Raw genomic sequence first — 15,024 nt, 5'->3', positions numbered from 1 at the left:
GAGCATTACCAGCTGCCAGGATGGCAGTGTGTTCTAAGGCGTTGCGTTCAGGTCGCAGTCACCCTAGGAGGCGTGGGTTCGAATCCCACCTCAGACAGAGCCCATTGAAAGTACCAAGCAAGAAAAAAGCAAACACAGTCAAGAGAGCATTACCAGTTGCCAGGATGGCAGAGCGGTGGAAGGCGTTGCGTTCAGGTCGCAGTCACCCCAGGAGGCGTGGGTTCGAATCCCACCTCAGACAGAGCCCATTGAAAGTACCAAGCAAGAACAAAGCAAACACATTCAAGAGAGCATTTCCAGATGCCAGGATGGCAGAGTGGTCTAAGGCGTTGCGTTCAGGTCGCAGTCTCCCCAGGAGGCGTGGGTTCGAATCCCACCTCAGACAGTGCCCATTGAAAGTACCAAGCAAGAACAAAGCAAACACATTCAAGAGAGCATTCCTAGATGCCAGGATGGCAGAGTGGTCTAAGGCGTTGCGTTCAGGTTGCAGTCTCCCCAGGAGGCGTGGGTTCGAATCCCACCTCAGACAGAGCCCATTGAAAGTACCAAGCAAGAACAAAGCAAACACAGTCATAAGAGCATTACGAGGTGCCAGGATGGCAGAGCGGTCTAAGGCGTTGCGTTCAGGTCGCAGTCACCCCAGGAGGCGTGGGTTCGAATCCCACCTCAGACAGAGCCCATTGAAAGTACCAAGCAAGAATAAAGCAAACACATCCAAGAGAGCATTACCAGATGCTAGGATGGCAGAGTGGTCTAAGGCGTTGCATTCAGGTCGCAGTCTCCCCAGGAGGCGTGGGTTCGAATCCCACCTCAGACTTTGCCCATTGAAAGTACCAAGCAAGAACAAAGCAAACACATTCAAGAGAGCATTCCCAGATGCCAGGATGGCAGAGTGGTCTAAGGCGTTGCGTTCAGGTTGCAGTCTCCCCAGGAGGCGTGGGTTCGAATCCCACCTCAGACAGAGCCCATTGAAAGTACCAAGCAATAACAAAGCAAACACAGTCAAGAGAGCATTACCAGGTGCCAGGATGGCAGAGCGGTCTAAGGCGTTGCGTTCAGGTCGCAGTCTCCCCAGGACGCAGTGGTTCTAATCCCACCTCAGACAGAGCCCATTGAAATTACCAAGCAAGAACAAAGCAAACACATTCAAGAGAGCATTACCATATGCCAGGATGGCAGAGCGGTCTAAGGCGTTGCGTTCAGGTCGCAGTCTCCCCAGGAGGCGTGGTTTCGAATCCCACCTCAGACAGTGCCCATTGAAAGTACCAAGCAAGAACAAAGCAAACACAGTCAAGAGAGCATTACCAAATGCCAGGATGGCAGAGCGGTCGAAGGCGTTGCGTTCAGGTCGCAGTCTCCCCAGGAGGCGTGGGTTCGAATCCCACCTCAGACAGATCCCATTGAAAGTACCAAGCAATAACAAAGCAAACACAGTCAAGAGAGCATTACCAGTTGCCCGGATGGCAGAGCGGTCTCAGGCGTTGCGTTCAGGTCGCAGTCTCCCCAGGAGGCGTGGTTTCGAATCCCACCTCAGACAGAGCCCATTGAAAGTACCAAGCAATAACAAAGCAAACAAAGTCAAGAGAGCATTACCAGTTGCCAGGATGGCATAGTGGTCTAAGGCGTTGCGTTCAGGTCGCAGTCTCCCCAGGAGGCGTGGGTTCGAATCCCAAGAATAAAGGAAACACAGTCAAGAGAGAGGTACCAGTTGCCAGGATGGCAGAGCGGTCTAAGGCGTTGCGTTCAGGTCGCAGTCTCCCCAGGAGGCGTGGGTTCGAATCCCGCCTCTGACAGAGCCCATTGAACGTACCGAGCAAGAAAAAAGCAAACACAGTCAAGAGAGCATTACCAGCTGCCAGGATGGCAGAGCGGTCTAAGGCGTTGCGTTCAGGTCGCAGTCTCCCCAGGAGGCGTGGGTTCGAATCCCGCCTCAGACAGAGCCCATTGAAAGTACCGAGCAAGAACAAAGCAAACACAGTCAAGAGAGCATTACCAGCTGCCAGGATGGCAGAGCGGTCTAAGGCGTCGCGTTCAGGTCGCATTCACCCCAGGAGGCGTGGGTTCGAATCCCGCCTCAGACAGAGCCCTTTGAAAGTACCAAGCAAGAACAAAGCAAACACAGTCATGAGAGCATTAACAGGTGCCAGGATGGCAGAGCGGTCTACGGCGTCGCGTTCAGGTCGCAGTCTCCCCAGGAGGCGTGGGTTCGAATCCCGCCTCAGACAGAGCCCATTGAAAGTACCGAGCAAGAACAAAGCAAACACAGTCAAGAGAGCATTACCAGCTGCCAGGATGGCAGAGCGGTCTAAGGCGTCGCGTTCAGGTCGCATTCACCCCAGGAGGCGTGGGTTCGAATCCCGCCTCAGACAGAGCCCTTTGAAAGTACCAAGCAAGAACAAAGCAAACAAAGTCAAGAGAGCATTACCAGTTGCCAGGATGGCATAGCGGTCTAAGGCGTTGCGTTCAGGTCGCAGTCTCCCCAGGAGGCGTGGGTTCGAATCCCGCCTCAGACAGAGCCCATTGAACGTACCAAGCAAGAAAAAAGCAAACAAAGTCAAGAGAGCATTACCAGTTGCCAGGATGGCAGAGCGGTCTAAGGCGTTGCGTTCAGGTCGCATTCACCCCAGGAGGCATGGGTTCGAATCCCGCCTCAGACAGAGCCCTTTGAAAGTACCACGCAAGAACAAAGCAAACACAGTCATGAGAGCATTAACAGGTGCCAGGATGGCAGAGCGGTCTACGGCGTCGCATTCAGGTCGCATTCAGGTCGCATTCACCCCAGGAGGCGTGGGTTCGAATCCCACCTCAGACAGAGCCCATTGAAAGTACCAAGCAATAACAAAGCAAACAAAGTCAAGAGAGCATTACCAGTTGCCAGGATGGCAGAGCGGTCTAAGGCGTTGCGTTCAGGTCGCAGTCACCCCAGGATGCGTGGGTTCGAATCCCACCTCAGACAGAGCCCATTGAAAGTACCAAGCAATAACAAAGCAAACAAAGTCAAGAGAGCATTACCAGTTGCCAGGATGGCAGAGCGGTCTACGGCGTTGCGTTCAGGTCGCAGTCACCCCAGGAGGCGTGTGTTCGAATCCCACCTCAGACAGAGCCCATTGAAAGTACCATGCAATAACAAAGCAAACAAAGTCAAGAGAGCATTACCAGTTGCCAGGATGGCAGAGCGGTCTAAGGCGTTGCGTTCAGGTCGCAGTCTCCCCAGGAGGCGTGGGTTCGAATCCCGCCTCAGACAGAGCCCATTGAAAGTACCAAGCAAGAACAAAGCAAACACAGTCAAGAGAGAGGTACCAGTTGCCAGGATGGCAGAGCGGTCTAAGGCGTTGCGTTCAGGTCGCAGTAACCCCAGGAGGCGTGGGTTCGAATCCCACCTCAGACAGAGCCCATTGAAAGTACCAAGCAAGAAAAAAGAGAACACATTCAAGAGAGCATTACCAGATGCCAGGATGGCAGAGCGGTCTAAGGCGTTGCGTTCAGGTCGCAGTCTCCCCAGGAGGTGTGGGTTCGAATCCCGCCTCAGACAAAGCCCATTGAAAGTACCAAGCAAGAACAAAGCAAACACAGTCAAGAGAGAGGTACCAGTTGCCAGGATGGCAGAGCGGTCTAAGGCGTTGCGTTCAGGTCGCAGTAACCCCAGGAGGCGTGGGTTCGAATCCTACCTCAGACAGAGCCCATTGATAGTACCAAGCAAGAAAAAAGCAAACACTGTCAAGAGAGAATTACCAGTTGCCAAGATGGCAGAGCGGTCTAAGGCGTTGCGTTCAGGTCACAGTCTCCCCAGGAGGCGTGGGTTCGAATCACACCTCAGACAGAGCCCATTGAAAGTACCAAGCAATAACAAAGCAAACACAGTCAAGAGAGCATTACCAGCTGCCAGGATGGCAGTGTGTTCTAAGGCGTTGCGTTCAGGTCGCAGTCACCCTAGGAGGCGTGGGTTCGAATCCCACCTCAGACAGAGCCCATTGAAAGTACCAAGCAAGAAAAAAGCAAACACAGTCAAGAGAGCATTACCAGTTGCCAGGATGGCAGAGCGGTCAAAGGCCTTGCGTTCAGGTCGCAGTCACCCCAGGAGGCGTGGGTTCGAATACCACCTCAGACAGAGCCCATTGAAAGTACCAAGCAAGAACAAAGCAAACACATTCAAGAGAGCATTTCCAGATGCCAGGATGGCAGAGTGGTCTTAGGCGTTGCGTTCAGGTTGCAGTCTCCCCAGGAGGCGTGGGTTCGAATCCCACCTCAGAAAGAGCCCATTGAAAGTACCAAGCAAGAACAAAGCAAACACAGTCAAGAGAGCATTACCAGCTGCCAGGATGGCAGTGTGTTCTAAGGCGTTGCGTTCAGGTCGCAGTCACCCTAGGAGGCGTGGGTTCGAATCCCACCTCAGACAGAGCCCATTGAAAGTACCAAGCAAGAAACAAGCAAACACAGTCAAGAGAGCATTACCAGTTGCCAGGATGGCAGAGCGGTCTAAGGCCTTGCGTTCAGGTCGCAGTCACCCCAGGAGGCGTGGGTTCGAATACCACCTCAGACAGAGCCCATTGAAAGTACCAAGCAAGAACAAAGCAAACACATTCAAGAGAGCATTTCCAGATGCCAGGATGGCAGAGTGGTCTTAGGCGTTGCGTTCAGGTTGCAGTCTCCCCAGGAGGCGTGGGTTCGAATCCCACCTCAGACAGAGCCCATTGAAAGTACCAAGCAATAACAAAGCAAACACAGTCAAGAGAGCATTACCAGGTGCCAGGATGGCAGAGCGGTCTAAGGCGTTGCGTTCAGGTCGCAGTCACCCCAGGATGCGTGGGTTCGAATCCCACCTCAGACAGAGCCCATTGAAAGTACCAAGCAATAACAAAGCAAACAAAGTCAAGAGAGCATTACCAGTTGCCAGGATGGCAGAGCGGTCTACGGCGTTGCGTTCAGGTCGCAGTCACCCCAGGAGGCGTGGGTTCGAATCCCACCTCAGACAGAGCCCATTGAAAGTACCAAGCAATAACAAAGCAAACAAAGTCAAGAGAGCATTACCAGTTGCCAGGATGGCAGAGCGGTCTAAGGCGTTGCGTTCAGGTCGCAGTCTCCCCAGGAGGCGTGGGTTCGAATCCCGCCTCAGACAGAGCCCATTGAAAGTACCAAGCAAGAACAAAGCAAACACAGTCTAGAGAGCATTACCAGCTGCCAGGATGGCAGTGTGTTCTAAGGCGTTGCGTTCAGGTCGCAGTCACCCTAGGAGGCGTGGGTTCGAATCCCACCTCAGACAGAGCCCATTGAAAGTACCAAGCAAGAAAAAATCAAACACAGTCAAGAGAGCATTACCAGTTGCCAGGATGGCAGAGCGGTGGAAGGCGTTGCGTTCAGGTCGCAGTCACCCCAGGAGGCGTGGGTTCGAATCCCACCTCAGACAGAGCCCATTGAAAGTACCAAGCAAGAACAAAGCAAACACATTCAAGAGAGCATTTCCAGATGCCAGGATGGCAGAGTGGTCTAAGGCGTTGCGTTCAGGTCGCAGTCTCCCCAGGAGGCGTGGGTTCGAATCCCACCTCAGACAGTGCCCATTGAAAGTACCAAGCAAGAACAAAGCAAACACATTCAAGAGAGCATTCCTAGATGCCAGGATGGCAGAGTGGTCTAAGGCGTTGCGTTCAGGTTGCAGTCTCCCCAGGAGGCGTGGGTTCGAATCCCACCTCAGACAGAGCCCATTGAAAGTACCAAGCAAGAACAAAGCAAACACAGTCATAAGAGCATTACGAGGTGCCAGGATGGCAGAGCGGTCTAAGGCGTTGCGTTCAGGTCGCAGTCACCCCAGGAGGCGTGGGTTCGAATCCCACCTCAGACAGAGCCCATTGAAAGTACCAAGCAAGAATAAAGCAAACACATCCAAGAGAGCATTACCAGATGCTAGGATGGCAGAGTGGTCTAAGGCGTTGCATTCAGGTCGCAGTCTCCCCAGGAGGCGTGGGTTCGAATCCCACCTCAGACTTTGCCCATTGAAAGTACCAAGCAATAACAAAGCAAACAAAGTCAAGAGAGCATTACCAGTTGCCAGGATGGCAGAGCGGTCTACGGCGTTGCGTTCAGGTCGCAGTCACCCCAGGAGGCGTGGGTTTGAATCCCACCTCAGACAGAGCCCATTGAAAGTACCAAGCAATAACAAAGCAAACAAAGTCAAGAGAACATTACCAGTTGCCAGGATGGCAGAGCGGTCTACGGCGTTGCGTTCAGGTCGCAGTCACCCCAGGAGGCGTGGGTTTGAATCCCACCTCAGACAGAGCCCATTGAAAGTACCAAGCAATAACAAAGCAAACAAAGTCAAGAGAACATTACCAGTTGCCAGGATGGCAGAGCGGTCTACGGCGTTGCGTTCAGGTCGCAGTCTCCCCAGGAGGCGTGGGTTCGAATCCCACCTCAGACAGATCCCATTGAAAGTACCAAGCAATAACAAAGCAAACACAGTCAAGAGAGCATTACCAGTTGCCTGGATGGCAGAGCGGTCTCAGGCGTTGCGTTCAGGTCGCAGTCTCCCCAGGAGGCGTGGTTTCGAATCCCACCTCAGACAGAGCCCATGAAAGTACCAAGCAATAACAAAGCAAACACAGTCAAGAGAGCATTACCAGGTGCCAGGATGGCAGAGCGGTCTAAGGCGTTGCGTTCAGGTCGCAGTCTCCCCAGGACGCAGGGGTTCTAATCCCACCTCAGACAGAGCCCATTGAAATTACCAAGCAAGAACAAAGCAAACACATTCAAGAGAGCATTACCATATGCCAGGATGGCAGAGCGGTCTAAGGCGTTGCGTTCAGGTCGCAGTCTCCCCAGGAGGCGTGGTTTCGAATCCCACCTCAGACAGTGCCCATTGAAAGTACCAAGCAAGAACAAAGCAAACACAGTCAAGAGAGCATTACCAAATGCCAGGATGGCAGAGCGGTCGAAGGCGTTGCGTTCAGGTCGCAGTCTCCCCAGGAGGCGTGGGTTCGAATCCCACCTCAGACAGATCCCATTGAAAGTACCAAGCAATAACAAAGCAAACACAGTCAAGAGAGCATTACCAGTTGCCTGGATGGCAGAGCGGTCTCAGGCGTTGCGTTCAGGTCGCAGTCTCCCCAGGAGGCGTGGTTTCGAATCCCACCTCAGACAGAGCCCATTGAAAGTACCAAGCAATAACAAAGCAAACAAAGTCAAGAGAGCATTACCAGTTGCCAGGATGGCATAGTGGTCTAAGGCGTTGCGTTCAGGTCGCAGTCTCCCCAGGAGGCGTGGGTTCGAATCCCAAGAACAAAGGAAACACAGTCAAGAGAGAGGTACCAGTTGCCAGGATGGCAGAGCGGTCTAAGGCGTTGCGTTCAGGTCGCAGTCTCCCCAGGAGGCGTGGGTTCGAATCCCGCCTCTGACAGAGCCCATTGAACGTACCGAGCAAGAAAAAAGCAAACACAGTCAAGAGAGCATTACCAGCTGCCAGGATGGCAGAGCGGTCTAAGGCGTTGCGTTCAGGTCGCAGTCTCCCCAGGAGGCGTGGGTTCGAATCCCGCCTCAGACAGGGCCCATTGAAAGTACCGAGCAAGAACAAAGCAAACACAGTCAAGAGAGCATTACCAGTTGCCAGGATGGCAGAGCGGTCTAAGGCGTTGCGTTCAGGTCGCAGTCACCCCAGGATGCGTGGGTTCGAATCCCACCTCAGACAGAGCCCATTGAAAGTACCAAGCAATAACAAAGCAAACAAAGTCAAGAGAGCATTACCAGTTGCCAGGATGGCAGAGCGGTCTACGGCGTTGCGTTCAGGTCGCAGTCACCCCAGGAGGCGTGGGTTTGAATCCCACCTCAGACAGAGCCCATTGAAAGTACCAAGCAATAACAAAGCAAACAAAGTCAAGAGAACATTACCAGTTGCCAGGATGGCAGAGCGGTCTACGGCGTTGCGTTCAGGTCGCAGTCACCCCAGGAGGCGTGGGTTCGAATCCCACCTCAGACAGAGCCCATTGAAAGTACCAAGCAATAACAAAGCAAACAAAGTCAAGAGAGCATTACCAGTTGCCAGGATGGCAGAGCGGTCTAAGGCATTGCGTTCAGGTCGCAGTCTCCCCAGGAGGCGTGGGTTCGAATCCCGCCTCAGACAGAGCCCATTGAAAGTACCGAGCAAGAACAAAGCAAACACAGTCAAGAGAGCATTACCAGCTGCCAGGATGGCAGAGCGGTCTAAGGCGTCGCGTTCAGGTCGCATTCACCCCAGGAGGCGTGGGTTCGAATCCCGCCTCAGACAGAGCCCTTTGAAAGTACCAAGCAAGAACAAAGCAAACAAAGTCAAGAGAGCATTACCAGTTGCCAGGATGGCAGAGCGGTCTAAGGCGTTGCGTTCAGGTCGCAGTCTCCCCAGGAGGCGTGGGTTCGAATCCCGCCTCAGACAGAGCCCATTGAACGTACCAAGCAAGAAAAAAGCAAACAAAGTCAAGAGAGCATTACCAGTTGCCAGGATGGCAGAGCGGTCTAAGGCGTTGCGTTCAGGTCGCATTCACCCCAGGAGGCGTGGGTTCGAATCCCGCCTCAGACAGAGCCCTTTGAAAGTACCAAGCAAGAACAAAGCAAACACAGTCATGAGAGCATTAACAGGTGCCAGGATGGCAGAGCGGTCTACGGCGTCGCATTCAGGTCGCATTCAGGTCGCATTCACCCCAGGAGGCGTGGGTTCGAATCCCACCTCAGACAGAGCCCATTGAAAGTACCAAGCAATAACAAAGCAAACAAAGTCAAGAGAGCATTACCAGTTGCCAGGATGGCAGAGCGGTCTAAGGCGTTGCGTTCAGGTCGCAGTCACCCCAGGATGCGTGGGTTCGAATCCCACCTCAGACAGAGCCCATTGAAAGTACCAAGCAAAAACAAAGCAAACAAAGTCAAGAGAGCATTACCAGTTGCCAGGATGGCAGAGCGGTCTACGGCGTTGCGTTCAGGTCGCAGTCACCCCAGGAGGCGTGGGTTCGAATCCCACCTCAGACAGAGCCCATTGAAAGTACCAAGCAATAACAAAGCAAACAAAGTCAAGAGAGCATTACCAGTTGCCAGGATGGCAGAGCGGTCTAAGGCGTTGCGTTCAGGTCGCAGTCTCCCCAGGAGGCGTGGGTTCGAATCCCGCCTCAGACAGAGCCCATTGAAAGTACCAAGCAAGAACAAAGCAAACACAGTCAAGAGAGCATTACCAGCTGCCAGGATGGCAGTGTGTTCTAAGGCGTTGCGTTCAGGTCGCAGTCACCCTAGGAGGCGTGGGTTCGAATCCCACCTCAGACAGAGCCCATTGAAAGTACCAAGCAAGAAAAAAGCAAACACAGTCAAGAGAGCATTACCAGTTGCCAGGATGGCAGAGCGGTGGAAGGCGTTGCGTTCAGGTCGCAGTCACCCCAGGAGGCGTGGGTTCGAATCCCACCTCAGACAGAGCCCATTGAAAGTACCAAGCAAGAACAAAGCAAACACATTCAAGAGAGCATTTCCAGATGCCAGGATGGCAGAGTGGTCTAAGGCGTTGCGTTCAGGTCGCAGTCTCCCCAGGAGGCGTGGGTTCGAATCCCACCTCAGACAGTGCCCATTGAAAGTACCAAGCAAGAACAAAGCAAACACATTCAAGAGAGCATTCCTAGATGCCAGGATGGCAGAGTGGTCTAAGGCGTTGCGTTCAGGTTGCAGTCTCCCCAGGAGGCGTGGGTTCGAATCCCACCTCAGACAGAGCCCATTGAAAGTACCAAGCAAGAACAAAGCAAACACAGTCATAAGAGCATTACGAGGTGCCAGGATGGCAGAGCGGTCTAAGGCGTTGCGTTCAGGTCGCAGTCACCCCAGGAGGCGTGGGTTCGAATCCCACCTCAGACAGAGCCCATTGAAAGTACCAAGCAAGAATAAAGCAAACACATCCAAGAGAGCATTACCAGATGCTAGGATGGCAGAGTGGTCTAAGGCGTTGCATTCAGGTCGCAGTCTCCCCAGGAGGCGTGGGTTCGAATCCCACCTCAGACTTTGCCCATTGAAAGTACCAAGCAAGAACAAAGCAAACACATTCAAGAGAGCATTCCCAGATGCCAGGATGGCAGAGTGGTCTAAGGCGTTGCGTTCAGGTTGCAGTCTCCCCAGGAGGCGTGGGTTCGAATCCCACCTCAGACAGAGCCCATTGAAAGTACCAAGCAATAACAAAGCAAACACAGTCAAGAGAGCATTACCAGGTGCCAGGATGGCAGAGCGGTCTAAGGCGTTGCGTTCAGGTCGCAGTCTCCCCAGGACGCAGTGGTTCTAATCCCACCTCAGACAGAGCCCATTGAAATTACCAAGCAAGAACAAAGCAAACACATTCAAGAGAGCATTACCATATGCCAGGATGGCAGAGCGGTCTAAGGCGTTGCGTTCAGGTCGCAGTCTCCCCAGGAGGCGTGGTTTCGAATCCCACCTCAGACAGTGCCCATTGAAAGTACCAAGCAAGAACAAAGCAAACACAGTCAAGAGAGCATTACCAAATGCCAGGATGGCAGAGCGGTCGAAGGCGATGCGTTCAGGTCGCAGTCTCCCCAGGAGGCGTGGGTTCGAATCCCACCTCAGACAGATCCCATTGAAAGTACCAAGCAATAACAAAGCAAACACAGTCAAGAGAGCATTACCAGTTGCCCGGATGGCAGAGCGGTCTCAGGCGTTGCGTTCAGGTCGCAGTCTCCCCAGGAGGCGTGGTTTCGAATCCCACCTCAGACAGAGCCCATTGAAAGTACCAAGCAATAACAAAGCAAACAAAGTCAAGAGAGCATTACCAGTTGCCAGGATGGCATAGTGGTCTAAGGCGTTGCGTTCAGGTCGCAGTCTCCCCAGGAGGCGTGGGTTCGAATCCCAAGAATAAAGGAAACACAGTCAAGAGAGAGGTACCAGTTGCCAGGATGGCAGAGCGGTCTAAGGCGTTGCGTTCAGGTCGCAGTCTCCCCAGGAGGCGTGGGTTCGAATCCCGCCTCTGACAGAGCCCATTGAACGTACCGAGCAAGAAAAAAGCAAACACAGTCAAGAGAGCATTACCAGCTGCCAGGATGGCAGAGCGGTCTAAGGCGTTGCGTTCAGGTCGCAGTCTCCCCAGGAGGCGTGGGTTCGAATCCCGCCTCAGACAGAGCCCATTGAAAGTACCGAGCAAGAACAAAGCAAACACAGTCAAGAGAGCATTACCAGCTGCCAGGATGGCAGAGCGGTCTAAGGCGTCGCGTTCAGGTCGCATTCACCCCAGGAGGCGTGGGTTCGAATCCCGCCTCAGACAGAGCCCTTTGAAAGTACCAAGCAAGAACAAAGCAAACACAGTCATGAGAGCATTAACAGGTGCCAGGATGGCAGAGCGGTCTACGGCGTCGCGTTCAGGTCGCAGTCTCCCCAGGAGGCGTGGGTTCGAATCCCGCCTCAGACAGAGCCCATTGAAAGTACCGAGCAAGAACAAAGCAAACACAGTCAAGAGAGCATTACCAGCTGCCAGGATGGCAGAGCGGTCTAAGGCGTCGCGTTCAGGTCGCATTCACCCCAGGAGGCGTGGGTTCGAATCCCGCCTCAGACAGAGCCCTTTGAAAGTACCAAGCAAGAACAAAGCAAACAAAGTCAAGAGAGCATTACCAGTTGCCAGGATGGCATAGCGGTCTAAGGCGTTGCGTTCAGGTCGCAGTCTCCCCAGGAGGCGTGGGTTCGAATCCCGCCTCAGACAGAGCCCATTGAACGTACCAAGCAAGAAAAAAGCAAACAAAGTCAAGAGAGCATTACCAGTTGCCAGGATGGCAGAGCGGTCTAAGGCGTTGCGTTCAGGTCGCATTCACCCCAGGAGGCATGGGTTCGAATCCCGCCTCAGACAGAGCCCTTTGAAAGTACCACGCAAGAACAAAGCAAACACAGTCATGAGAGCATTAACAGGTGCCAGGATGGCAGAGCGGTCTACGGCGTCGCATTCAGGTCGCATTCAGGTCGCATTCACCCCAGGAGGCGTGGGTTCGAATCCCACCTCAGACAGAGCCCATTGAAAGTACCAAGCAATAACAAAGCAAACAAAGTCAAGAGAGCATTACCAGTTGCCAGGATGGCAGAGCGGTCTAAGGCGTTGCGTTCAGGTCGCAGTCACCCCAGGATGCGTGGGTTCGAATCCCACCTCAGACAGAGCCCATTGAAAGTACCAAGCAATAACAAAGCAAACAAAGTCAAGAGAGCATTACCAGTTGCCAGGATGGCAGAGCGGTCTACGGCGTTGCGTTCAGGTCGCAGTCACCCCAGGAGGCGTGTGTTCGAATCCCACCTCAGACAGAGCCCATTGAAAGTACCATGCAATAACAAAGCAAACAAAGTCAAGAGAGCATTACCAGTTGCCAGGATGGCAGAGCGGTCTAAGGCGTTGCGTTCAGGTCGCAGTCTCCCCAGGAGGCGTGGGTTCGAATCCCGCCTCAGACAGAGCCCATTGAAAGTACCAAGCAAGAACAAAGCAAACACAGTCAAGAGAGAGGTACCAGTTGCCAGGATGGCAGAGCGGTCTAAGGCGTTGCGTTCAGGTCGCAGTAACCCCAGGAGGCGTGGGTTCGAATCCCACCTCAGACAGAGCCCATTGAAAGTACCAAGCAAGAAAAAAGAGAACACATTCAAGAGAGCATTACCAGATGCCAGGATGGCAGAGCGGTCTAAGGCGTTGCGTTCAGGTCGCAGTCTCCCCAGGAGGTGTGGGTTCGAATCCCGCCTCAGACAAAGCCCATTGAAAGTACCAAGCAAGAACAAAGCAAACACAGTCAAGAGAGAGGTACCAGTTGCCAGGATGGCAGAGCGGTCTAAGGCGTTGCGTTCAGGTCGCAGTAACCCCAGGAGGCGTGGGTTCGAATCCTACCTCAGACAGAGCCCATTGATAGTACCAAGCAAGAAAAAAGCAAACACTGTCAAGAGAGAATTACCAGTTGCCAAGATGGCAGAGCGGTCTAAGGCGTTGCGTTCAGGTCACAGTCTCCCCAGGAGGCGTGGGTTCGAATCCCACCTCAGACAGAGCCCATTGAAAGTACCAAGCAATAACAAAGCAAACACAGTCAAGAGAGCATTACCAGCTGCCAGGATGGCAGTGTGTTCTAAGGCGTTGCGTTCAGGTCGCAGTCACCCTAGGAGGCGTGGGTTCGAATCCCACCTCAGACAGAGCCCATTGAAAGTACCAAGCAAGAAAAAAGCAAACACAGTCAAGAGAGCATTACCAGTTGCCAGGATGGCAGAGCGGTCAAAGGCCTTGCGTTCAGGTCGCAGTCACCCCAGGAGGCGTGGGTTCGAATACCACCTCAGACAGAGCCCATTGAAAGTACCAAGCAAGAACAAAGCAAACACATTCAAGAGAGCATTTCCAGATGCCAGGATGGCAGAGTGGTCTTAGGCGTTGCGTTCAGGTTGCAGTCTCCCCAGGAGGCGTGGGTTCGAATCCCACCTCAGAAAGAGCCCATTGAAAGTACCAAGCAAGAACAAAGCAAACACAGTCAAGAGAGCATTACCAGCTGCCAGGATGGCAGTGTGTTCTAAGGCGTTGCGTTCAGGTCGCAGTCACCCTAGGAGGCGTGGGTTCGAATCCCACCTCAGACAGAGCCCATTGAAAGTACCAAGCAAGAAACAAGCAAACACAGTCAAGAGAGCATTACCAGTTGCCAGGATGGCAGAGCGGTCTAAGGCCTTGCGTTCAGGTCGCAGTCACCCCAGGAGGCGTGGGTTCGAATACCACCTCAGACAGAGCCCATTGAAAGTACCAAGCAAGAACAAAGCAAACACATTCAAGAGAGCATTTCCAGATGCCAGGATGGCAGAGTGGTCTTAGGCGTTGCGTTCAGGTTGCAGTCTCCCCAGGAGGCGTGGGTTCGAATCCCACCTCAGACAGAGCCCATTGAAAGTACCAAGCAATAACAAAGCAAACACAGTCAAGAGAGCATTACCAGGTGCCAGGATGGCAGAGCGGTCTAAGGCGTTGCGTTCAGGTCGCAGTCACCCCAGGATGCGTGGGTTCGAATCCCACCTCAGACAGAGCCCATTGAAAGTACCAAGCAATAACAAAGCAAACAAAGTCAAGAGAGCATTACCAGTTGCCAGGATGGCAGAGCGGTCTACGGCGTTGCGTTCAGGTCGCAGTCACCCCAGGAGGCGTGGGTTCGAATCCCACCTCAGACAGAGCCCATTGAAAGTACCAAGCAATAACAAAGCAAACAAAGTCAAGAGAGCATTACCAGTTGCCAGGATGGCAGAGCGGTCTAAGGCGTTGCGTTCAGGTCGCAGTCTCCCCAGGAGGCGTGGGTTCGAATCCCGCCTCAGACAGAGCCCATTGAAAGTACCAAGCAAGAACAAAGCAAACACAGTCTAGAGAGCATTACCAGCTGCCAGGATGGCAGTGTGTTCTAAGGCGTTGCGTTCAGGTCGCAGTCACCCTAGGAGGCGTGGGTTCGAATCCCACCTCAGACAGAGCCCATTGAAAGTACCAAGCAAGAAAAAAGCAAACACAGTCAAGAGAGCATTACCAGTTGCCAGGATGGCAGAGCGGTGGAAGGCGTTGCGTTCAGGTCGCAGTCACCCCAGGAGGCGTGGGTTCGAATCCCACCTCAGACAGAGCCCATTGAAAGTACCAAGCAAGAACAAAGCAAACACATTCAAGAGAGCATTTCCAGATGCCAGGATGGCAGAGTGGTCTAAGGCGTTGCGTTCAGGTCGCAGTCTCCCCAGGAGGCGTGGGTTCGAATCCCACCTCAGACAGTGCCCATTGAAAGTACCAAGCAAGAACAAAGCAAACACATTCAAGAGAGCATTCCTAGATGCCAGGATGGCAGAGTGGTCTAAGGCGTTGCGTTCAGGTTGCAGTCTCCCCAGGAGGCGTGGGTTCGAATCCCACCTCAGACAGAGCCCATTGAAAGTACCAAGCAAGAACAAAGCAAACACAGTCATAAGAGCATTACGAGGTGCCAGGATGGCAGAGCGGTCTAAGGCGTTGCGTTCAGGTCGCAGTCACCCCAGGAGGCGTGGGTTCGAATCCCACCTCAGACAGAGCCCATTGAAAGT

Source organism: Idiotropiscis lumnitzeri, unplaced genomic scaffold (assembly GCF_059441095.1).
Source record: "Idiotropiscis lumnitzeri isolate Australia: NSW breed Sydney's pygmy pipehorse unplaced genomic scaffold, RoL_Ilum_1.0 HiC_scaffold_40, whole genome shotgun sequence".
Classification (NCBI taxonomy): domain Eukaryota; kingdom Metazoa; phylum Chordata; class Actinopteri; order Syngnathiformes; family Syngnathidae; genus Idiotropiscis; species Idiotropiscis lumnitzeri.
This window is presented reverse-complemented; position numbering follows the sequence as displayed.